Genomic DNA, 10,127 nt, shown 5'->3' with positions numbered 1-10,127 from the left:
CCTCCACCCTCGTGGGCCCCCTGTTGCTCCACCGACGTACTCCTTCCTCCTATATATACCTACGTACCCCCAAACGACCAGAGACGGAGACAAAAACCTAATTCCACCGCCGCAACCTTCTGTATCCATGAGATTCCATCTTGGGGCCTGTTCCGGAGCTCCGCCGGAGGGGGCTTCCATCACGGAGGGCTTCTACATCAACACCATAGCCTCTCCAATGAAGTGTGAGTAGTTTACCTCAGACCTTCGGGTCCATAGTTATTAGCTAGATGGCTTCTTCTCTCTTTTTGGATCTCAATACAATGTTCTCCCCCTCTCTTGTGGAGATCTATTCAATGTAATCTTCTTTTTGCGATGTGTTTGTTGAGATCGATGAATTGTGGGTTTATGATCAAGATTATCTATGAACAATATTTGAATCTTCTCTGCTTTCTTTTATGTATGATTGGTTATCTTTGCAAGTCTCTTCGAATTATCAGTTTGGTTTGGCCTACTAGATTGATCTTTCTTGCAATGGGGGAAGTGCTTAGCTTTGGGTTCAATCTTGCTGTGTCCTTTCCCAGTGACAGTAGGGGCAACAAGGCACATATTGTATTGTTGCCATCGAGGATAACAAGATGGGGTTTTCATCGTGTTGCATGAGTTTATCCCTCTACATCATGTCATCTTGCTTAAGGCGTTATTCTGTTTTCATGAACTTAATACTCTAGATGCATGCTGGATAGCGGTCGATGAGTGGAGTAATAGTAGTGGATGCAGGCAGGAGTCGGTCTACTTGTCTTGGACGTGATGCCTATATACATGATCATACCTAGATATTCTCATAACTATGCTCAATTCTGTCAATTGCTCAACAGTAATTCGTTCACCCACCGTAAAATACTTATGCTCTTGAGAGAAGCCACTAGTGAAACCTATGGCCCCCGGGTCTATCTTCATCATATTGATCTTCCAATACTTAGTTATTTCCTTTGCTTTTTTACTTTGCTTTTATTTTACTTTGCATCTTTATCATAAAATACCAAAAATATTATCTTATCATATCTATCAGATCTCACTCTCGTAAGTGACCGTGAAGGGATTGACAACCCCTTATAGCATTGGTTGCGAGGAGTTATTTGTTTTATGCAGGTACGAGAGACTCGCACGCAGCCTCCTACTGGATTGATACCTTGGTTCTCAAAAACTGAGGGAAATACTTATGCTACTTTGCTGCATCATCCTTTCCTCTTCAAGGAAATCCAACGTAGTGCTCAAGAGGTAGCATTGCTACCATCATCATTCAACTTAGCTTTCTCTAGGAACGCATTAAAATTCAACGGAACAACAACACATGCCATTTATCTACAACAACATAGACATGCAAAAAATACTATCAGGTACTAAGTTCATGATAAATTAAAGTTCAATTAATCATATTACTTAAGAACTCCCAGTTTGATAGACATCCCTCTAATTATCTAGTGATCACGTGATCCATATCAACTAAACCATGTCCGATCATCATGTGAGATGGAGTAGTTTTCAATGGTGAACATCACTATTTTGATCATATCTACTATGTGATTCACGCTCGACCTTTCGGTCTCAGTGTTCCAAGGCCATACCTGCATATGCTAGGCTCGTCAAGTTTAACCCGAGTATTCTTCTTGTACAAAACTGGCTTGCACCCATTTTATGTGAACGTAGAGCTTATCACACCCGATCATCACGTGGTGTATCGGCACGACGAACTATTGCAAAGGTGCATACTTAGGGAGAACACTTATACCTTGAAATTTAGTGAGAGATCATCTTATAATGCTACCGTCGTACTAAGCAAAGTAAGATGCATAAAGGATAAACATCACATGCAATCAATATAAGTGATATGATATGGCCATCATCATCTTGTGCCTTTGATCTCCATCTCCAAAGCACTGTCATGATCACCATCGTCACCGGCTTGACACCTTGATCTCCATCGTGGCATCATTGTTATCTCGCCAACTATTGCTTCTATGACTATCGCTACCACTTAGTGATAAAGTAAAGCAATTACATGGCGATTGCATTTCATACAATAAAGTGACAACCATATGGCTCCTACCAGTTGCCGATAACTGAGTTACAAAACATGATCATCTCATACAACGATTTATATAATCACGTCTTCACCATATGACATCACAACATGCCCTGCAAAAACAAGTTAGACGTCCTCTACTTTGTTGTTGCAAGTTTTACATGGCTGCTACGGGCTTAACAAGAACTGTTCTTACCTACACATCAAAAACCACAATGCAGTATAGTGATTGCTTTTCGATCTTCAAAAAGAACCATGTTCATTGAATCCGATTCAACTAAAGTTGGAGAAACTGACACCCTCCAGCCACCTGTGTGCAAAGCACGTCGGTAGAATCAGTCTCATTAATGCGGTCATGTAATGTCCGTCCGGGCCGCTTCATCCAACAATACCGGCAAATCAAGAAACAACTAGTGACGGCAAGCAATATGTATATACCCACGCCCACAACTCCTTTGTTTTCTACTCGTGCATACAACATCTACGCATAGACCTGGCTCGGATGTCACTGTTGGGGAACACAGTATTTCAATTTTTTTACCTACGATCACGCAAGATCTATCTAGGAGATGCATAGCAACGAGACGGGAGAGTGTGTCCACGTACCCTCGTAGACCGAAAGCGGAAGCATGTAATGCGGTTGATGTAGTCCAACGTCTTTGCGATCCAACTGATCCAAGCACCGAACGTACGACACCTCCGCGTGCAACACACGTTCATCTCGATGACGTCCCTCGAGCTCTTGATCTAGTTGAGGAAGAGGGATAGTTTTGTCAGCACGACGACGTGGTGACGGTGATGATGAAGTTACCAATGCAGGGCTTCGCCTAAGCACTACGACAATATGACCGAGGTGGAAATCTATGGAGGGGGGCACCGCACACGGCTAAGAGATCAACTTGTGTGTCTATGGGGTGCCCCCCTCCTCTGTATATAAAGGAGTGGAGGAGGGGAGGGCCGACCTCCTATGGTGCGCCCCAAGGGGGGATTCCTATTCCTAGTAGGAGTAGGTTCCCCCTTCCCTATTTGGAGTAGGAGAAGAAGGAAGAGGGAGAGGGAGATAAGGAAAGGGGGGTGCCCCCTTCCCAATTTGGATTGGCCTTGGGGGCGCGCACCTCCCACCTGGCCGCCTCCTCCTCTCTCCCACCATGGCCCATTAAGGCCCATTAACTCCCCAGGGGGTTCCGGTAACCCCTTGGTACTCCGGAAAATGCCCGAACCTATCTGAAACCTTTCTGGTGTCCAAACATAGCCTTCCAATATATCAATCTTTATGTCTCGTCCATTTAGAGACTCCTCGTCATGTCCGTGATCACATCCGGGACTCCAAACTATCTTCGGTACATCAAATCACATAACTCATAATACATATCATCATCGAACGTTAAGCGTGCGGACCCTATGGGTTCGAGAACTATGTAGACATGACTGAGACTCATCTCCGGTCAATAACCAATAGCGGAACCTGGATGCTCATATTGGTTCCTACATATTCTACGAAGATCTTCATCGGTCAAACCGCATAACAACATATGTTTGTTCCCTTTGTCATCGGTATGTTACTTGCCCGAGATTCAATCGTTGGTATCATCATACCTAGTTCAATCTCGTTACTAGCAAGTCTCTTTACTCGTTCTGTAATGCAACATCCCGCAACTAACTCATTAGTCACATTGCTTGCAAGGCTTATAGTGATGTGCATTACCGAGAGGGCCCAAAGATACCTCTCCGACAATCGGAGTGACAAATCCTAATCTCGATCTATGCCAACTCAACAAATACCATCGGAGACACCTGTAGAGCATCTTTATAATCACCCAGTTACATTGTGATGTTTGATAGCACACTAAGTGTTCCTCCGGTATTTGGGAGTTGCATAATCTCATAGTTATAGGAACATGTATAAGTTATGGAGAAAGCAATAACAATAAACTAAACGATCATAGTGCTAAGCTAACGGATGGGTCAAGTGATGGAGTCACATACCTAGGGTAGGGTCACGGACCTGATCTAAGTACCCTGCCCGAGGACACCCTTAGAAGAGATCACCTTCCAGTCGACCTACGAGGGACTCACTCGACTGACTTGAAGGACTCGACCACGAAGACTCACTCGACCACCAGAAGGTCAAGAAGCACTCTGCACTGCAACGGCCTGTAATTAAGTAGACTTTATGATAGTAAAGACACTTTATGTGGGGCGTTACCTGTAACGCCCCGGACTTAATACACCTTAAACCCTTCATTACGTGGGCTGGCTGGGGACCTGGCGCACTCTATATAAGCCACCCCCCTCCACAGGCAGAAGGGTTCGGCACCTTGTAATCCATATACACAAGATCCACTCGACCGCCTCCGGGCTCCGAGACGTAGGGCTTTTACTTCCTCCGAGAAGGGCCTGAACTCGTACATCTCTTGTGTTTACAACCTCTCCATAGCTAGGACCTTGCCTCTCCATACCTACCCCCAACTCTACTGTCAGACTTAGAACCACGACAGTTGGCGCCCACCTTGGGGCAGGTGTTTTAGCGATTTTGTGGAGAAGTTGCGATTCTTCCGAGTACTTTCATCATGGTGGCTGCTGGAGTTTTGGTCGAGGGTCGAGAGATCCGTCTCGGTGCTCTCACCTTCGTCGCCGACGACTCCGCCTGGCTCTAGGAGGCTCCACTCGACGTCGATGCGCTCCCCATCCGCGGTGCGACGCATTTTCGCGCATGTGTCCGCGGCGTTCTGCTGCGGCAACCGTCGACCCCGTATCGGTCGACTCCCCCGTCGGCCACCCTCCCGGTCTCCCGCCAGCGTAAGCGCTCGGGCCGGTCGAGGCTTCAGCGGTGGGTGAGGCACGCGGTGGCTCGCCAGACGGCCACCACCCAAGTTGCGGCAATCGAGCCCGACGAATCTCTCTATGGCCTGTTCGATCTGCCGACTGGCTCCGTAGAGACTGCATCCGAGTGCGATAGCAGTGATCCAGCGGCGGAAATCCTGATGGTCGACGGGCCCCGCAGTCCCCCTGGCTTCGCCCGTGATGGTGGGGCAGGCGACGGAGGCGACCCCGCACGAGACCACGAAGAGTACCAGCCCGAGCCACTCGACTCTCTGCAAAGAGAGGAACTTCGCCGTAGGAACGTGGATGCCCTGCGTACTCCCATCGCAGGAGAAACCCCCGAGGCTCGCGCCTTGGAGGAGGCGCGTTTGGCCAATTTGGCCGAACGCACTCGACTGGAGAATCTTCAGCGAGCACTCGACGAGCGCGCGCGACAACGAGTTCCCGACACCAGTCGATGTCAACTCTTCCCGCCGACTCAGGTGTATCGAACCCCAGTCCAGAATTTAGCAGCTGCGACCCGTATTGCAGAGTCCATCCAGCCCTCTCAGTTGGAAGCTGGCAGAGGCTTGATGCAGATCAAGGATCTGCTCCAGGCAGCAGGCGATCAGAATTCGGCCGTATCACAGTCGCGCAACAGAATTCACAGTCGATCCGTCGCTGCGAATACTGTTCAGTCGGCTCACAGCCCCAGATCGCCTCCGCGGCGTGAAGGGCGCGAGAATCGGCGAGACCAATATGGAGACCGACACGACCGAGATGATAGGCGTCAAGTGCCCAATTCCCCTCCGAGGGGTGGGTCTTACGCTCCTCGGCAGCAAGATGACAGACGTCAGCTCAGTGCGGGGCGAAGAGTTCCAGTCGACCCTAGAGAACCAGGCTTCGACGCGCGATCCATTATTGTGCAAGGCTTGGTCAACCGGAACAGAGCCCATCGAGGTGGACTCGACAGAGATGCGCCCACGAGCAGTCGAGTGCATGTTTCTGGTCCTGAATGTTTCAGCAGAGCTATCAGAGCCGCAGTGATCCCTCCCAATTTCAGGTTGGCAACAGGAGTCAGCAAGTTCATTAGTGAGTCTAAGCCTGAAACTTGGCTTGAGGACTACAGAGTGGCGGTTCAGATTGGTGGTGGGAACGACGAGGTGGCCATGAAGCATTTGCCCCTCATGCTGGAAGGTTCTGCCAGGGCATGGTTGACTCAATTACCTCCTAGCAGCATTTACACTTGGGAAGATCTGTCCCGAGTGTTCATCAGAACGTTTGAAGGAACTTGCAAGCGACCGGCTGGATTGACGGAGCTGCAAGTCTGCGTGCAGAAGACCAATGAGACCCTCAGGGAGTATATTCAGAGATGGGTCACTTTGCACCATACTGTGGAGAATGTGTCTGATCATCAGGCAGTCTGCGCCTTTAAGGATGGTGTCAAGAACAGAGAATTGAGTTTGAAATTTGGTCGAACCGGTGACATGACCTTGAGTCGGATGATGGAGATTGCTACCAAGTACGCCAACAGCGAAGAAGAAGACCGACTCCGAAGCGGCAAGCACAAGCCGAGTCAGTCGGAAAAGGGAAACACCAGTCGGAAACAGAAGCGGAAGGCTGAACCGGCAGCTCCTGGGGAGGCTCTGGCCTTGACTCAGGGAAAGTTTAAAGGGAAACCAAAAGGATCCTGGAACCCTAAGAAGGTAAGGATAAAGAAGGGAACAACGTGATGGATATGCCGTGTCACATCCACACGAAGAAAGACGAAGAGGGGAATATCATCTACCCGAAGCATACCACTCGCCAATGTCGACTCCTGATCCAGCAGTTTCAGGGAAAACAGTCTAAAGACAAGGAGAAGGAGTCGGACAAGGCCGAAGACAAGGAGGACAGTGAGTAAGGATATCCGCATATCAACTCCACTCTGATGATCTTTGCAGATGTGGAAAGCAAGAGTCGATTGAAAGTTATTAACCGTGAGGTGAACATGGTTGCCCCAGCAAAAGCAAATTATCTGAGATGGTCCCAAACACCCATCACATTCGACCAATCTGATCACCCGACTCATATTGCCACCCCTGGGAGGCAAGCTTTGGTGGTCGATCCAGTTATCGAAGGCACTCGACTGACAAAAGTGCTGATGGACGGTGGTAGTGGGCTGAATTTGTTGTATGCAGACACACTGAAAGGAATGGGCATTCCGATGTCCCGACTGAGCACCAGTAACATGAGCTTTCATGGAATTATACCAGGGAAGAAAGCCGAGTCACTCGGCCAAATAGCTCTGGACGTGGTGTTTGGTAATTCGAAACATTTTCGCAAAGAGAAGTTGACGTTTGAGGTCGTGGATTTTCAGAGTGCATATCATGCCATTTTGGGGAGACCAGCTTATGCACGGTTCATGGCTCGACCATGTTACGTGTACCTCAAATTGAAGATGCCCGGCCCCAAAGGAGTGATCACTGTCACCGGTGATCGGAAAAAGGCAGAAGAGTGCTTTCAGAAGGGCTCAAAGATTGCTGATTCCCAGGTGACAGCGGTCGAGTTCGAAGAATACAAGCAAAACGCAGATCCGAGTGACTTGCTGCGATCCAAGAAACCCGCCACAGAATCTGCATTTCAGTCGTCCGGTGAGACGAAGCCTGTTCACATTCACCCGACCGACCCCGATGCAGCTCCGACCCACATCTCCACGACACTCGACCCGAAATAGGAAGAAGCGCTCATCCAGTTCCTCCGTGAGAACTGGGACATTTTTGCATGGAAGCCCGCTGACATGCCAGGTGTTCCCAGGGGACTGGCTGAGCATCGCCTAAGAGTCGACTCATCTGCAAAACCAGTCAAAGAGCATCTTCGGCGGTCCGCCGTCCAGAAGAGAAAAGCCATTGGTGAGGAAGTGGCTCGACTGTTGGCGGCAGGATTTATCCGAGAGATATGCCACTCCGAGTGGCTCGCTAATGTCGTCATGGTTCCTAAGAAGGACAAATCACTCCGAATGTGCATTGATTTCAAGCACATCAACCGGGCCTGCCCGAAAGATCATTTTCCTCTCCCTCACATAGATCAAATTGTTGACTCGACCGCGGGATGCGAGAGATTGTCTTTTCTAGACGCCTACTCCGGGTACCACCAGATCCGTCTGTACGGACCCGACGAGGTAAAAACAGCTTTCATCACTCCATTCGGGTGCTTCTGCTATATCACCATGCCATTCGGCCTCAAGAATGCCGGAGCCACATTTATGCGAATGATTCAGAAGTGTCTACTCACTCAAATCAGTCGGAATGTGGAAGCGTATATGGATGATATCGTCGTCAAGTCACGAAAAGGTTCCGACCTGCTCGCTGACCTCGCCGAAACATTTGCCAACCTCAGAAGGTATGATATCAAGCTCAATCCATCAAAGTGCACATTCGGAGTTCCTGGTGGCAAGTTACTCGGTTTTCTCGTTTCCGAGCGAGGGATCGATGCTAATCCAGAGAAGATCGGCACTATTCTCCGAATGAAACGCCCTGTGCGAGTGCACGATGTCCAGAAGCTTACTGGATGCTTGGCCGCATTAAGTCGATTCATCTCACGACTCGGTGAAAAGGCATTGCCTCTTTACCGACTGATGAAGAAGGCAGACAAGTTCGAGTGGACTCCAGAAGCTGATGCAGCGTTTGCCGAGCTAAAAGCTCTGCTCTCCACCCAGCCGGTGCTTGCTGCTCCGATCAGCAAAGAGCCTTTGTTGCTTTATATCGCAGCCACAGGACAAGTCGTCAGTACTGTGCTTACGGTCGAGCAGGAAGAAGAAGGAAAAGCTTTCAAAGTTCAGCGCCCAGTGTATTATTTGTCTGAAGTCTTGACTCCATCCAAGCAAAGATATCCTCATTATCAGAAGCTTGTGTATGGAATATACATGACCACAAAGAAGGTTTCTCATTATTTCTCCGATCATTCCATCACAGTCGTCAGCGACGCTCCACTATCAGAGATCTTGCACAACAGAGATGCAACTGGTCGAGTGGCTAAATGGGCGATTGAACTTCTTCCCCTTGATATCAAGTTTGAGGCAAAGAAAGCCATTAAGTCCCAGGCAATAGCAGATTTCCTTGCCGAGTGGATTGAACAGCAGCAGCCGACTGAAGTTCACTCGGAGCATTGGACCATGTTCTTTGATGGCTCTAAGATGTTGAATGGTTCCGGTGCTGGGGTTGTCCTGGTTTCCCCCAGAGGAGATAAGCTCAGATATGTGCTCCAGATTCACTTTGATTCCTCCAACAATGAGGCAGAATATGAGGCCCTCTTATACGAATTGCGCATGGCCATTTCACTCGGCGTCCGTCGCCTGATGGTCTATGGCGACTCGGATTTAGTGGTCAACCAAGTGATGAAGGAGTGGGACGTGAGAAGCCCAGCCATGACTGGATACTGCAGTGCAGTGAGGAAGCTGGAAAAGAAGTTCGAGGGGTTGGAGCTCCATCATATACCCCGACTGAAAAATCAAGCAGCTGATGATCTAGCAAAGATAGGTTCCAAGAGAGAAGCCACTCCGAGTGGTGTGTTCTTGGAGCATATACACACTCCGTCAGTCAAAGAAGATCCTTTCACCGAAGAAGCTCCACAGCCCAAGAGTGCCACAGATCCGACTGAGGTTGAAGTCCCAGCAGTGGTCGACTTGGTCATGGAGGTCTTGGTGGTCATTCCCGACTGGACAGTTCCATATATCGCGTATATCCTGAGAAAAGAGCTCCTGGAGGATGAGGAAGAGGCTCGACAGATCGTCCGTTGATCTAAAGCTTTTACCGTAATCAAAGGACAGTTATACAAAGAAAGCGCGACTGGAGTTGGTCAGAAGTGCATAACACCAGAAGAAGGTCGAATCATCCTTAATGATATCCACTCGGGAACCTGTGGTCATCATGCGTCCTCTCGGACCATCGTGGCCAAAGCATACCGAGCCGGATTTTACTGGCCAAAGGCGAATGAGATGGCAAAGGAAATAGTGGATAAGTGCGAAGGATGTCAGTTCTACTCGAATATGTCACACAAGCCTGCATCAGCTCTGAAGACCATTCCACTCGTCTGGCCTTTCGCAGTATGGGGGTTGGACATGGTCGGTCCTTTGAGAACAGGTCGAAGTGGCTTCACGCATGTACTGGTGGCAGTCGACAAGTTCACCAAGTGGATTGAGGCTAAACCAATCAAGAACCTTGACGCCGGTGCTGCTGTTAGCTTCATCAGGGAACTGATATTCAGATATGGAGTCCCGCAC

Source organism: Triticum dicoccoides, chromosome 1A (genome assembly GCF_002162155.2).
Source record: "Triticum dicoccoides isolate Atlit2015 ecotype Zavitan chromosome 1A, WEW_v2.0, whole genome shotgun sequence".
Lineage (NCBI taxonomy): Eukaryota > Viridiplantae > Streptophyta > Magnoliopsida > Poales > Poaceae > Triticum > Triticum dicoccoides.
The sequence above is the reverse complement of the archived record's forward strand: the minus strand, read 5'-3'. Positions refer to the sequence as shown.